The sequence below is a fragment of the Festucalex cinctus genome, chromosome 8, assembly GCF_051991245.1.
Source record: "Festucalex cinctus isolate MCC-2025b chromosome 8, RoL_Fcin_1.0, whole genome shotgun sequence".
NCBI classification, from domain to species: Eukaryota; Metazoa; Chordata; class Actinopteri; order Syngnathiformes; family Syngnathidae; genus Festucalex; species Festucalex cinctus.
The window spans coordinates 23,540,453-23,556,406 of record NC_135418.1 but is presented as its reverse complement, the minus strand read 5'-3'; the positions used below and the strand labels follow the sequence as shown (position 1 = coordinate 23,556,406).

The following is a 15,954-nucleotide window of genomic DNA, read 5'->3' as shown; positions in this document are numbered from 1 at the left end:
GGTAATAAATTAACAGGTCGCGGTTTTCTGCTTCCTGAATCCTGATTAGTTATCCAAATCAAGCGCAGCCTCTCTACCAGTCTACTCTACCCTGATCACGTGAGGGTTTTGGCCATTCTAGTGTACACGTTTAATTTGTACCAAAAATTAAAATAAACATTAGTACACTTTGGGAAGACTTACAACTCGACGTCGCTAGTAAAAAAAAAAAAAAAAAAAAGTCAAAATGCGGTAAGTCTATGCCTTTGTTGTGCTCGTGTTGTCTGTAGACATGCTAAATGTTAGCTCCAGATGCTACCAGATGCTAGTTATGTAAGCTAGTTGGTTGGTGGTCGTGTGATTCTGTTTGCTAATTGCTGTCACAAAGTTTTGATTCAACTTGTTTGTCAAGGTTTTATTAATGGCCAGGGACTAATCGACTTTTGCCAAGTGACAATTCAGGTAAAACAAATGCTACTCGGAAATAATGCTACATACGTAACAATTAGCATAATGCTAAATGTTGTTGTCTGTATATTCATGCATTCAATTAAGTTTCCCAAAACCGAATACTCATTTTGGAATCCCTGTTTTCGAGTCCGATTAAAATTAAGCACAAGTAAAATAAAGTAACAAAATAAAAACGGTTTTGTTTTCATTTTTAAATAAAATTATATAAGTACAAAATATACCATTAAATTGCCCCATTGTTAATTGTTAGTTACTGTACTTTTTAGATACTGTATTTTTATTTTTTAGTTATTTAAATTATGTTTAGTTAGCACTAAAAATTAGTTTAATAAACAATTCATGAAAATGCTTCTAATACTGCAAACTAGGATTTGTAGTAGCCTATATGAGCAGTAATTTTTAATGTATTAATTGACTCAGTTTTTATGGACTACATAAATAAAACTCAACTATGGTAACATGATAAAGAGCCAAATGTTTCAACACTTTATTTATTTATTTATTTATTTAATCACGCATCAATAAGAAACTGTCTCCAAATGTTTGACTGGTAATTTGTAAAACTACTAACATAAAAAAAAAACTTAAGATCTCACAGGACTTAATTACAGTTAATGAGCAGTATTTTTGTATGTATATTGTATAATATTCCTCTTCTAAGATTGACACATATAAATTAACCGACTGTCACTTCAAGTATTATTTTATTTTCTAAATTAAAGGGGTAAAAATAAACGTGTAAATGTAACTTAGACCACCAAGTATGTGTACCACTTTATAAGCAGTCCATTACAATACCGGGAAACAAATGGTGACACTTTAGCGAGAAAGAAATATCCATCACTATGAAGAGGAGCGATTAAAATGGTGGCGACATTGCGTGTTAAAAGAATGGGACCGTAAGCAAGAAAACACAGTGTGAAAAAGTATTCTGCGTCTGTAATTGTCATAATAGTGCATTGTATTGGCCATCTGCTACGCTCCTGCCTAATGTTGCACATATATCAAGGCCATGTTAAGCTGTTCTTATTGAAAGAATACACACACTGTTTCTAAGGACGAGATGATAAAATCCCGTTACTACGGTAGCCCGTGCGACTATAAATCATGTCTGTTTAATGAGCAGGGGGATAAATGACAGTGTCAGCAATTAATAGGGTGTGTGTCACGGCAATACCTGACATCATTAAAGTTGATGTGAGTGTAAAAAAAAAAAAAAAAAGTTAAATATAGAGCAGTGTGACTTTAATTGAGACATCCATGCCGCACTAACCCGTTGTAATTGTGTCCTAATGGTGCTCATGTTTCAGCAGTTGTGAGAGCTTTGACGGCATGTCTTGTCTGTACAATAATCCTGTCATTCCCACCGCTGCTAATAACAATGGTGGTTTTGTAATGAGCAGGCAGAGAGTCTGACTACTCGGGAATGAGCCAACAAGTTTCATCCAGAACTGACTAACTGGGTATTATGTATTTCCTTTATCTGAGCTTTTTGTTAGACTTCTCTTTTTTTTTTTCAGCTGAGAGTGGAAACTGAATTTGCCAATGCAGCATAATTGTTGGCTCAGCTTTTTTGCGAAGTGCAAGCTATTCTCATACAATGACATAAAGATGCCACGGGGATATTCAGGAATTTATATCGGCAGGTTGCTACCTGGCATCTTGATGTATTTTTAGTGGACTGTTTTTCCCCTTTGCAGCAACTTTGTACTTTTGTATTGATCAGCTCAGGAGGTTTACTCGTGCAGCTGTAATGTGTCAAAGAAAAAGTGTCAATTGACTTGTTTATCAGTTGGCATATATGGACAATAGATAACAAGGGTACACCTGCATTCTTCAATAGATAATAAGGCTCAGTTTTGCTGTTTTGTTTGACACTGTCATTATTGCAGGTTAAGTAGTAGTAGATCCAGCAAAATTGCTTTACCAGATCTACCATTCGTCAGCTTTTTAGACGCAACCCAGCAATAGCGGGATACTGCCGCTTTCACACAGTGACCTGACATAATGCAGTCAGATAATTCATTGCAATACTTGTCAGATGTGGCAATTGCTTTTGACACAACAGGGCAGAAATAGTGAGTAGTGCCTGACCGATATGTTTTTTTTTTTTTTAGGCCAATGCCTATTCCGAACATTGGGAAAATACAATTTAGATTACCGATTAATTAAAATGCATAATGAATGATGCATCTTCTTTTTTATTTTGGGTTCCTTAACACGACAATAAAGATGTGAATTACAGGCAGAACATTTTTAACCGTTTTTAAGTATTTGTGTAACTTAACCACAAAGTAAAAATTGGCAAAAATTGGTCGTTTTTTTTTTTTTTTTTCTTCTTTCCCCTCCTGATTTGTGGATTGGGGGGGATTGTTTGATTGTCACGTTTGTCTTAAGACGTTATAATGCGTACAAATGGGGGGGTACGAAGGTAGCAAATTATTAATATCACCCCCCCATTGCATGTCTGTGACACTTAGACAACAATGAAGCAGGAAAAAGCAAAAGTTGGGGTTTTACAGATAGTATTTTTATTTTTTTTATTATTGCAGCTTTTTGTCATTTTGACCTACAGTTCCATGATTTATTTATTTTTTATTTTTGTAAATGCTTCTTCCGTCGCTCCATCTAGTCTTGAGTTCATCACGTAGTGCAAATGAGAATTTTTTTTTCAAAAAGCCACATCTAAGCTAACAGCAGCCCCGCTTAGATGGGGTCACCCCCACTTGGAGTATCCGACTGACAGTTGTGGAATTTGATGTGCTTGCTCGCTCTTGAGAGGGAACGATGAAAGGCGTCTCTATCTCCGCTGCATCAATGGATGAGCCCGGGGCCAAACTAGCCCGCCACCGCCGCCGCCGCCGCCTCCTGTTTTTCGCACCATGTCCTATTTACTTATTTAGCCGTCCTACTACCGGCGTCTTATCTCACCCAATGAAATTAATCCTTGTCTAAAAATATCTTTGAGGAAGAGTCACTCATTTTCCTGCTGACAAGTAGGAAGACGTGCGTGGAGCTGAAGCCCCTTTCACGCCGGTCATCTTTGTCCTCACCTCCGTGTGTACGGACCCGACGCTTGATGGGGTGGGTTCAAGTCGACAAACGAATTTGCCAGTTTGCAAACTGTCAACTTGAAGTTTAACACCCGAAACGAGACTCACTTGAGGTTGCACGACTAATCGTTTTTTTTTGTTGATGATGATAATGTTGAGTTGACGTTTAGTCAATGACATAATTAGTATGTTTTTTTTATTACAGTGCAGCGGTCTCGAACCTTTCTGGTGTTATGGACCAGTTACATGGAATGCATTTTGATTGGCCCCCTCGGTTTCTGATTGCAGCGCATAGTTCAAGTCGCACACACGGTGAGTTTTTATTTTTACAAGGCACAAAATATTCAACATTGTATTCATCTTGGTCGGTATTTGTCTCAAGGCCTTGTGAGGCTAAACACTACTTAAAATTTAAGTACAAACACACACAGTGTATGTTGAGCAAACCATCTCAAATGACTTTTTTTTTTTTTTTTTTTTTCCTTAGCAGGTAGTACCAGTATGCGGCAGGCGTCATAGTCCAGCGGCAGCAAACAGGTCGCAAAATCGCTTGATTGCAAGAATACCCCCCCCCCCCCCCCCCAAAAAAAAAGACGTAAGGTAAGAATTGGATATAAAATTGGCATTAATTTCATGCAATTTTAAAGAAAAATGCTATATTGGGCTATATAGGTCCTTCTTTAAAATTATGTATCATAGTTTTTTGTGGAACAATTGATGTACCCAAAGTACTAATGGTATTGGTACTTGATATCGGTAACTGTGAGTACTCAAGAGTTCAGTACTCATACTCTGAAAAAAAAAAAGTAGTAACTAGCAAACATGCGTACTGTTTACTTGATCAATGTAAAGTCCCCAACTTAACCCGATTAAAAAGTATGTATCCTAACTGTTTGATGGCAAGTTGTTGGCACGTGTGTTGGCCCGCTTGCCCTGTAGGTTTTGCCCTTTACCAACACAATCACCACTTAGTGAATGAAGCTGTTCACGCCGCGGGTGTGCGACCTTGTGATTGCGCCCCGCTGTGGTGCCGATTACCTGTCAGCAGCTTTTGTACACACACACCAACACAAATATCAGCAACTGGCAATAGACAATACCCACTGGGCAGGTCACCATCGCTTGCTGCAAGCATATTGCTTTTTAATGGGAGTGCAAACACACACACACGCACACCCCCACACGAATGGCCACGTCGTAGATTGTCCATTAAGGACAGGATTAGGAGAGGCCGAGAATCTGACATTGAGACTGTTTGTGAGTCATTAGAGACGGATTTTAGGCTATTTTGTTGCCTGGCGTCCATTGATACTGAGTGACATGTTACAACACACGGACACTTAGGACAAAAGCACTGAAACACTAAAAATCACCACTGTGTGAACCCTCCAGCACAGCAGGTGGCATATTTGGCGAAAGTGCTATTTTTCAGCTCCTTTTCCTGAAGTGGAAAAATAATAATTGTGATCAAACACTTCATTGATTTCTCTCCCACTCTAAAAAAATAAATAAATAAATAAAAAAGGCTCAAAAACAAGCTCTATGACCCACACAAATATTCATCTCTCATTCTCTCGTTCTATTTCCGTCCTCCTGATGTGCTGCTTCATATCTCCGCATGTGCGACTTTGTTGATGAGATGTGTAAATCATGTTTATTCGAGCAGAACACAGAACACAAAAATAGGCGTGCATGAACACGCAGTCCACAGGCAAAAAAATTACAAGCGACTGTCAGTAAAAACGGAATAATTACAAGAATGAAAGTCGTTTTTTGTTTTTTTTGTAATATGTGAAAAAAGTGCATGGCAGAATTCTATGGTCAAACAAGACTAATAGTGGTTATGTATAGTTACTGTAATTTGTTTGTTAAATTAGATACAATGGTGCCTTGACTTCCGAGTTTAATTCACTCTATGACCATGCTTACAAATTGTAACTCAACACTCATGTCTCAAATCATCTTTCCCCATTGCAATGGACGTAAATACCATTAAACTATTCCAGCTCCTCCCAAAACACCAACAAAAATATAAAAATAGTACTATACTGAATTGTACTTTGTAAAAGCATTATCACATTTAAAAGCATATCACAATTAAATAGAATGTCAATAAATAAAGCAGCTTTTGCACAATGATTTTATGCTTTAATTCAGTGGGCCTCCTTTGTGCACTACTTGCCCACCAGGGGGCGCTACGATACCTAGCCACACTACACAGATAAAACTGAAGATGGTTGCAACTAAACTGCTAGATTAAGTAATGTTTTTTTTTTTATCAGAGGATAAAGAATACGTGCCTGTGAGTGCTGTTGTATTGTCTATCTACATGTACGTGTGTTCAAATAAAAGTTGTTTATAGGGTTAGGAGTACCGCAGCATTGATGTTAGTTTGGAAATTTGTGTTCGCATTAAGCTAGCAAAGTGTACTAAAGCAGAGTCATGTGGTTTGGTCAAATACACAACATGTAATTGTAATGCTCTATTTTCAATGGTTAACTGTTGAATTGTTTACCTTATGTTCATACTCTGTTTTCATGTTTCATTTCATTTCATGTTAAAAAAAAAAAATGGAGCAGATAAATGGCATTTCCATTCATTTCATTACGGAGAGGTGATTTGAGTTTTGGTCACAAAACAACTTAAATTTACATTTTTTGTTTTAAAAAACAAACTGGAGGTTGACGAGCTTCATAGGACGGATGCAGCATGCCATCGCGGCCTTTCACCTATGAAAATGATATACCAGGATTATTTTCCGCTTACCTGTATTTTTGCTTGATTGGTCTTCCGACGATCACGCCTCCTACTCTTCCCCTTCCTCAATCAACCCTCCTTTAGACTTCAGTGGAATTTCTATGCGAGACCTTTGGCTCTCTGCAGAGAATTAAACATGCAGTATGCCGACCTTTTTTGTCTGCGGCGACTTTCATTCCGTCGGCGCGCAACACACACCCTTGAAATCCTGAGAAAATGCTCCGTTCCTTGGTGGGGGAGGAAAAAAAAAAAAAAAAAAACATCCACTAACTCTCAGATGTACCGCTTCGTCCTTCTTTCAGGTCACGAAAATACTCTTTTAATATTTTGACGAGTGTTCTCCTGCTGTGACCTTGTGGAAGACGCACAGCAAATGATTGCCCACAGAATCTGCATTCCTTTCCGCCGGATCTGACTTTTGTTTGAACAGATGAGGAAGCGACTCATCCGATCCCCCCGAAAGGTACATTCAGTGGCATGAACTGATTGATTGTGTCTCTAGATAAGTTTTCAACTTGTCATTTACATCTTTGGGGACTGAGGATATTAGAGGAATACAGTTGTAGTACTGTACTTCGAATACTGACCGCAATCTGTGATGCTGGTTAAACTTTAATTTGGTTCACCTTCACACGAGTCTGAAAATAGCCAGACTAAAGTTCTCTATTCACAAAGTTTTGGTTAATAACGGATCCAACTGATATTTATCCCATTCTTCATTGTACTGTTCTTGGGGGAAAAAAATTGAATTTTATTTATTTATTTTTTTGAATCAGAATATAACTTATAATACATTGGATTCCCACAATTTGTGTGGAATAAAGCCGCGAAATTCAGAACATTTGTGTATAACTGATGCCCAAAGAAATACATTGGTGGAAGTGTTTTTTTGCTTTTTTTTTTTTTTTTTTTTTTTTAAACACCAAAAATTATTAAAAAAAAAAAAAAAACCGCTTGTAAACATTCAATATATGTTTTCCACGAAGAACGTGGTGATCGGGGGAAAAAACAAAACAAAACAAAACAAAAATATTGAAAAAAATACGCAAATATGACAGTTTGCAAGTTATGCTCTACATCCACTATAAATATAATTGCGGTTTTGTTTTGCGTTTTTTATTGATTTAGATTGATTGATTGATTTTGATTTTGCTAAAAAAAAAAAAAAAAGTCTATACTAATTATGGATTTTCAGTGATTTTCAGTGATTAACATTGCTACATAGATTTTTTACGGAAAGAAAAATTGATTGTCATTAGAAATAATTACAGAAATTTGTAAAAAGTAAATAAATTAATTAATAAATATTAGAAAAACGTCATATTACGAGATTGAAGTCATCTTTTTTTTTTTTTTCTTCTTTTTTTTAGAATCTCATGATAAATAAAATAAGGCTCACTGTTGTATCTCTGTCAAGAAAAAAATGTAATAAAAATACCGGTACATGTTAATAATTCAAGAATAATATATATATGTATAAAGTTATGTTATATATGGATGTATTTTAATAGCACAAATGTTTTAAAGTGAAAAGTTGTAATCTTACGACAACATTTTTTGGGGGGGAAAAAAAACAAATTTCTGAGAATAGTGATAATTGTTTTAAGGACACAATGTCAACAAAAATGGTTGTATTTTTTATTTATTTTTTTGTCTTCCAGTCAATATAATCCGATTAAATGTAAACAATTGAATTTCAATACCTAACATACAACATACCTGTCCGTACTCCTTCCTTTACCCTCCGCGATGTCATCTCATTAATATTGCTGGTTGACTACAGCATGCTCAATAATGCTTATCACTCACTCTGCGTTTGCTTCTTACTATTGTGGGAGCGGGGAGGGGGGTTGTCCAACTTTGTTCCCATAGGCCCTAATACTGCTTCGGATAGTGCTGTTGCGCTGACAAATATTTAAGTGGTAGGCTGTGATGGGTGATTTTTATCATAGACAGATAGTGTAGAACACACACACAAAACGTGCACGCACGCACACACACAGATGGTTGTTTTTCCCTTTTCCTGCCCTCTCCTCCATATGCATGAGGCGCAGGCCATGCGTGTGGCTGCTCGCTGTCAGACGGGGTTGAGCGGGCAAGGACGCGTTGCCGTATGCGTGTGGGTGTGTGTGTGGGGGTGTGTGTGTGTGTGTGCATGCCTCTCTAACTCAACAATAAACCTGTCAGGCTGAGAGACACCGTCACGTACAGATACATACACGGTGCACGCGGTCTGCATGCTAAAACACACACACACACGTGAATATTTTAACACACCTGGTGTGTGTGGAGGTCATGTGATATTGCAATTGTGAATATTTCAACCTGGCGGAATCGCCTCGGCATCGATTCTTCATCGCCACTCTTTAATATTGTCATAACGTCACGTATTTTTTAAAAACCAGTTTTTAAGCGACGTATTTCATAAAAATGACAACAAAAGATGAAGATGTAGCGCAACGGTTGCAATATTTTTCAAAAGGAACGCGCTCATAACTTCTGAATCGGCGTAACGATCGCTCTATCGGATGAAGCGATGTTTAAGATGGAGTCATTACGTTGTGAACGATGTGCAGCAAGGTAAAACAACAAAAAGTTTGTTGGTGCCCTCCACATCCGTGCAAAGATTTTGAATACAGTGGTGCATTGACTTATGAGTTTATTCTTCCTTGACCACACTCATAACTCAAAACATTCATATTCATTATGAAACCTCTTTCTGTGTACCATCTTTCTACGTAAATATTTGATGTTTCAATGTGGGTACATGCAGCTTATAGTCAGGTGCGGCTTATGTATGTACAAAATGCTTTTTCCTTTAGAAATGTCCTGGGTGCGGCTTATAATCAGGTGTGCTCTATCGTCCGGAAATTACGGTAATATGTTAAGTGCTCCTTTGCTTTGGGGGTGCTGGAAGTTTCTACTCTTGCGTCCTGGCAACAAAATTACATCAAAATGTGGAGTTTTTTTTTTTTTTAGATTAGTTGCTACATGCTAACCCAGGCTAGCACTCTGCTAGAGCCCCTCATTTTATTTGGATTTTTTTAATTACTGACAATTAACTCAGTGTTAAATCAACATACAATCATACGTCTCTCGAAAGAAAAAAATATGAACTGAATTTATGAATTTGTTCCTTGCTCAATATAAATCGCAAAGTTGGCAACACTGACGGTGCATTTTGAAAACTATCTGCGCTCTGTTCACATTGCTCTGACTTGTTTTTCTAGATATAAATCTGTCGAGTAACAGATGTTTTTAAACTCTGTGAAATGTTTTTTTTCTTGCTTCCCTCTTAAGAAAATTGGTAATTGGACACACGTGGTTGTCACAGCCCGTATTTAATGTACCTTTCTGATACAGTATGCTCTGCAGACTGTCGCATGGGTAGCCGGCATCTGTTGTCAACCCACGCAAGTCTAGAGGAGCTGCGCATCGACAGGTTGAACTTGAGCGACGTCGGCGCTTCTAACTTTCTCTAAACATCTGTGCTGTCGTTTACCTTGTTGTTCATTATGTGAGCACCTACTGATAACAAGCCTTGTTTGATAAGGCTTGGAATAGAGACGACAAAAAATAAATACATGCTAGCAAAGTCTGTTTACTTAACTCACCTCGCAAGAGAAGAATGTAACAAAAAACATTTTTAGCATTTAATCAACCGTGCACCACGCTCCAGACATGACAAAATAACATATGCTTAATCTAGCTGCTAAATGTATACAGTTGAATTGAGTGTAGACTGATTAGTCATGCTGAGAGAACGAGACCAATTTAATAGAAATGCGACCGTTGTTGTCGTCTCATTTGCTACAATATTGGAGCAAGTTAGCAACAGAGCTAGCCCAATAAACGATAGGCTCAGGGTTATATTTGTTACGTTCTGAGGTTGGATCCCAAAAGCGCAGACACAAATAAGATTTAACTCTTTATTCGCATAACATCGAGAGGCGAAGAACAAACTTGACTAGACGGCAAACAATGAGAATGCATCGAGAATCACGAGGCGCCAAGCCCCCTTGGGCTGTGGAGATGCACAGTGGAACCGAGGTAATAATCTGACAAACACACACTTCTCGGTTTGTCTTAAATAGACAGTGAATTGACATGCGGGTAACAGGACTGACATGGAATTATCTGATTGGTTGTTGATCAAGTAAAGAGATTAAAGAGTCTTGACATCACATAGCTCCTGACATCACATAGCATTTTTCCAGTTGAAACCAGGTAATGGTTACATCAAAACAGACACTTGACCTCACGGTCATGACCCAAACTTAACCCTGGCATGACCCAGTCATGACAATATAGATGCACCACTCTAAAATCTAGTACGCTATCTCGTCACATATGTAAAATGTGCTCTTTTTAATATTAATATATTTAATACTGTGGTTCCCCAAATAGTGGGCAACAGTGTAATCAACGGTGTGCCATGCTTTATTTTATGGGTAGTTAGTAACTGTAAAATATCTGGCCATTTGATTTCCAAACAGAGGTCAAATAGTTCCTGAGCAGTTTTGAACTCTGCTTTGCTAACCAAGACAGAAGTGTACCTGTCAGAGCCTGTAAACTCTCCAAAGTGTGGAGACCTAACAAGCTCCTGGTGTAGCAATAAAGATGATTTTACGTTATGTGGGGACCGTGTCTGCCATGACAATTATTCCAGCAGATTTCCTGCTACCTGTTCTATCAGTAGTCCCTTGTGCCGCTGGATTGTTCCGTTGTGCCTCGTCCCTTCAAAAATGACTCGCCATTGTTTCCTACAGATAACAATCGACAATTTGAAAGCTTCCCTCAGCGGGCAGTTAAAGAGTGCTGTCTTTGCAGAGCTCTCTCGGGTCGAGACCTTTTGCGCCCGGTCATGATCGTCCCGATCGATCTGTCAAGACCTGAGAGGTTCACTTAACTGCAAACTGTGTCCTAATGTGATTAGCATGAAAATGCTGTACTAGGGGGAAAACAGGGTGGTCATTACTATTCCTTACTTGCCATTGATCTTGCTTTAAGTGGATAAGGTTGCAAGTTGCAACATTAAACAGGCCAGTATGTTGAAGTCTAAGCCACCCAATGTAAGTTGAGGCATTCCTTTTATTTTTGTTGCAAGCGGAAAGTTCTGTTTTCATTTCCAGTTATTTCAGCTGGATCAGCTGCAATTTGGCTAAAAATACTTTTTATTTCAGACTGTGACTTGTTATCGTCACCAAATCTTCGCATTCTTGTTTTGTTACTCATATCAGACACTATTAATAAGTAAAATGGATGCTCTATAGGCTTTATGTCTGCAGACTGACTTGAACAGTCTGCAATCTTTCACCTGTTATCTCATCGCTAAACTCTGTATGGATCTCTCAATGAGTGTTTTCTCTCTTCTTCAAGACATTTTATGGGTGTACTAGATATGACCAATGTTTGTGCAATGGCTGATTGACTTTCCGCCTTCTCTCAACTTTAGTATTGCTCGTTTTTCACCCATAAATAGCTCAATTGAACTTGAAGTAAATGTAATGGTGGGTTCAAACAAAAAGTGCTTTAGCTTATAAGGCAGGAGTCACCAATCTTTTTTTTTAAACTGAGAGCTACTTCTAAGGGCTACTTTAGTACAAACAACTGAAATAATTCATTTGCACAAATTCTCTTATCATAATGTAGTTGTTTTATGCTGCCAATTCCAATACCGATCACATGGATTAGCTTCACATATTTCAGTTTTAGAGGTGCTCACTAACTATTATTTTAACACTCATTCATTACCAGCTCAGACTTATATAGCGGCAGTGTATGAGTTGTTAATAATTGATTAATCTGTCAGTTATTTTTCGATTGATTAATCACATTTAAAAAAAAAAATAACATTCTATTCAAATTTCCATCCCTTTATTATACAGAAGTGGACATTATTTCAAATTGACAGAAAATGCACATGTTTTGGTCTGCCATGTGCAGTGTTAAGCAGAGATGCAAAGGACACAACACTAAAGTACAAACTGTGGGTGATCACTTTTTGTGATCAACAATGAAAGGCACTGATCAACATATGTCGATCACGTACTTTTCCATGGGAATTTGCCACTCACGATGTTTGCTTTATTAATAATTGCCACTGCTTATTTATGTGATGAGGATAAGCAGTATAGAATATTAATGGATGAATGTATTTCTTATGAATTCATTTGCTCAAGAATGCAGAACAAGGGTAGGCCCTATTAATCAACTTTGGGACCTCCATTAGTCCCATTTACTCATGAGCAAGTGATATTCATCAGGTCGAAATGAGCAATTAAGAATGTGTTTGCACAGTTTAGTGAAATGAGCCGGAACGCTCGCGCTGGCAAAAATCCCTTAAAGAGTTTTGCTACGTAAACAACGACAGTGTTACAGCAAAGACCTCCAAGGTCAAACCTGCAACATTTCGAATTTCATTTAGAATTTAAAACCGTTCCAAGATGCCGTAATAGCACGTCTGTGACATAAATAGGGACGTCACGATAAGGGCAATATCGTGATATCGTGATATTAAAACTGCCACAATATCATCGTCATCATGTTCACAATATTTAAAAGGAACACATCTGTTAGAAAAGTCAGGTTGATTTCCATTTGTGCAGTTCTAGCACCCTCTAGTGGCTAGTTTATTTGTGCAATTTAATTTTCATTAGTGATGTTTTGGCCTTCTATGTTTAAAATCTATGCTAATTGTCAGATGAAGGGGAACCTAATTTGCTTGTGACGCGATCAATGTGTGCTTGTATTACCAAGTGCCTCAATATTGTTATTAGCGATTGTAGGTGGTTTATATGCATTGCTGTTATGTACAAAAGCACAATATTGTTTTTTTTTTTAGTATGAGCTCTCTCTTTTTTTTTTTCTTCTTTTTTTTTTTTTTTTTTTTTTACAATATTGTGATCTTTTTTTTAAATATCGCCAACAATATCGTGATAATTATAGTATTGGGACCTTCATATCGTAATAATATCGTATCGTGATGTTTGGATATCGTTACATCCCTAGACATAAACCCCATCGCGTTGTGAAATGTCAGGAAACACGGTAGCCTCATCCGAATTCTACTCTTGCTTTACCAACATATGTGTTGACCCCAACATGTGACTGCCTCCAAATAATAGATGATTGCATTACAGCTATTTCTCACACGCACACACACTCACTCACTCACACAACCACAGGGTTGTCTCCATCTGGGGTTCAAAAGAGTGCGCCACGTCTAAGAAAGTTGACGCTAGACAGCGAGCTGTGTTATTTGTGCTTTGGATGAGCAGAAGGCGGAGGAGAGGAGCCCTCTTTCAAGCAGAAGGCTCCTCAGCTAACATCCGTGTGCGAGGGTAAGCACGGAAAAAAAACCCAACACAATCTGTTTCTGAGTTTCTCAAGAGGCGCGAAAAATAACAATCACCACAGCTAACAAATGGTCCCTGTGCCCAATGGGCAAAAGGCACGCGCGCGCACACACACAAAGGCGGGATTTGCGCTGCATGGTGTAAGCGACACAATTCAGCTTTCTGTTTTTGTTTTTACTTCTCATTTGGGGTACGCCTCATAGCAGTGTAAACAGTCAACAACTGTGAGACAAGCTTTGTACAGTAAGTCGGGTATGAGCTAAGTTTAGCCTGGGTTAATAGTGGAACTTATGGAGAGTCAACGGATGCGCATAAGTTGTTGATGAGCTTTTCATTTGAAAACCGTTTCCCCCCCATTGAAAACAATGTAAATGAATGTGTCTCCATCATTAAACTTGAAGTGATATTTTCGATTTTAAATTGCCATAAATAGAAGTGAACCACTGTATAATAAAGCTGGAGTTAACGGTTCATTAGAACATCAATTTATACTGCTTTTAGGTCATGCTATTGCTGTACTTTTGTCTTCTTAACATCATGAACAGAATTTGAGAAAATTTATTTAATTTCTTTTTTGCTACTGTGGTCCAGCAGGACTTGTTTTCATTATTGAGCAGCACATTTCAAGCTTGGGATGACGCCGGTCATGACTCTGTCATCCTGTGAGTTCCTCCTTGATGCATTTTTTAAAAGACTGTGACACCAATGCCTTCCAATTCCTCCAGACGGCAAACAGTTTCCCGACCATCACTCTTCCTTTGTCACGTTTTCTTTGCCAGCACAGTAATACGAGTTTTGTCGAAAACTTCCACACGGGCTGCTGACAGATGCGTGGCAGCGCTCAAGATGAGTTTTTCGCCATTTCTAGTCATAAGTTTTTGTCACGTTGTTCATGCAGAAGCACATGCAGTAGGATTATAATAGTCCCTCCATGCAGCGAACTGAACCCCTGGCTATTGTAGGTTCAATATTCACAAATGCATGTTTTTTTTTCCCCCCCTGTGAAACTTGTTGTCAGCTATTCAGGGAAATAGTCACCAATTTGCATATCATGTGTGCTTTATGTAACACCCGAACATTTAGAACTATTGTTTTGTAACTCTGAAATGGCTCAATTTGACATACAGCTTAACAGCAAGGTTAAAGGAGGCACTCATTAAAAGTTGCAATTTTCTTGGTAACAGCAATAAAATGACTCTAATTTCATTTAACTTTAAAACTTGGCCATATGCTAATAATGTCACATCAGTGGGGGGATGAGCTGTCCTCATACCATATGTTGAGTCTGTATCACATATCAAGCAGTTTTTCACCTACTGTTTTGTGGACAACACCATTTAAAAAAAAAATGCTGAGTTTGTTAACAAGTTCAGCAGCAGCATGTTTGGCACCTGAAAAAGTGAAAGCAGAATCTGACCATTTTCTGCCATCTCAGCATCCTCATTTAAAAAAACATCCTTTTTTTGTACAAAATGATAACTTCTTTTTTTTTTTTTTAAAGCATGCGGGTTTTGTGAGTGGCGTGGATGGATTCGTGTGTCATAAATCCTGCCGGATTGCTTAATATCATCCCACGACAGATGACGTCCTATCTGAATAATAGCCTTTTCTCTTGTGATAAAAACCTCATTTTACTGCCACAACCCAAATGGATTTATCTGCAGGTGTGATGAGGGCATTTAATGAAATCATTACAATGGATTACACAGGCTTCTTCCGTTGGTTTATTAATATCGTTTATGAAAGGAGAGGGCTGTTTTTTTTTGTCACGCTCCCCTCCCCACTTTGATTGCCTGTTTGACAGGCCGGCAGTCTCACCGTTTGTTTCTGGCATGAATACCTGCAGGGTGCCTACTTGATCGTTTTTAGAGGGGGGGGAATTTAGAGCGCAAGTGTAAAAACTGGTGCATCTTGATTTTTGTACCAGTCTTGTTGAGCGTGATTGGCAATTTGGCGGACCTCTCTGTGCCATGTTGAACATTCCGGTCTGTTTTCTTTGACACACCCCCTGGCACACTGGGCAATTCGGTGGCTGAAGCTAGACTAAACTTCTGCTGGATCCATGTCTAAGTATTGGTGCAGGTAGTGCAATGTGATTTTGGTGAATTTGGTCGCACATTAAGACATATTCTTTATGCTCTGCAAAAAAAAAAAGATTTACTACTGAGCAGACGCTAATGGCCTCAAGTCTGTCTGAATGATACCAAAACAAAATAGAAAAAAAGAATAGTATAGTGGCTTTCGGGACACCCTATATTAGGGGTCTGCAACCTGCGGCTGTGGAGCCATATATGGCTCTTTAGTCCCTCTCCAGTGTCTCCCTGTGGATCTCTAAA

General features: G+C 38.3%; 1 long non-coding RNA gene across 3 annotated transcripts in view; it reads left to right on the top strand.

The window, feature by feature from the left end:
- The first annotated feature begins 292 nt into the window (after positions 1-292).
- The window catches only part of LOC144023337 (uncharacterized), an 83,710-nt gene continuing 68,048 nt past the window's right edge, over positions 293-15,954 (top strand). For all 3 annotated transcript variants that reach the window (XR_013284531.1, XR_013284532.1, XR_013284530.1), the window contains exons 1-4: positions 293-441; positions 3,709-3,815; positions 3,991-4,103; positions 6,563-6,723. This is a non-coding gene — a long non-coding RNA (uncharacterized LOC144023337). The remainder of the gene's footprint in view (positions 442-3,708; positions 3,816-3,990; positions 4,104-6,562; positions 6,724-15,954) is intronic.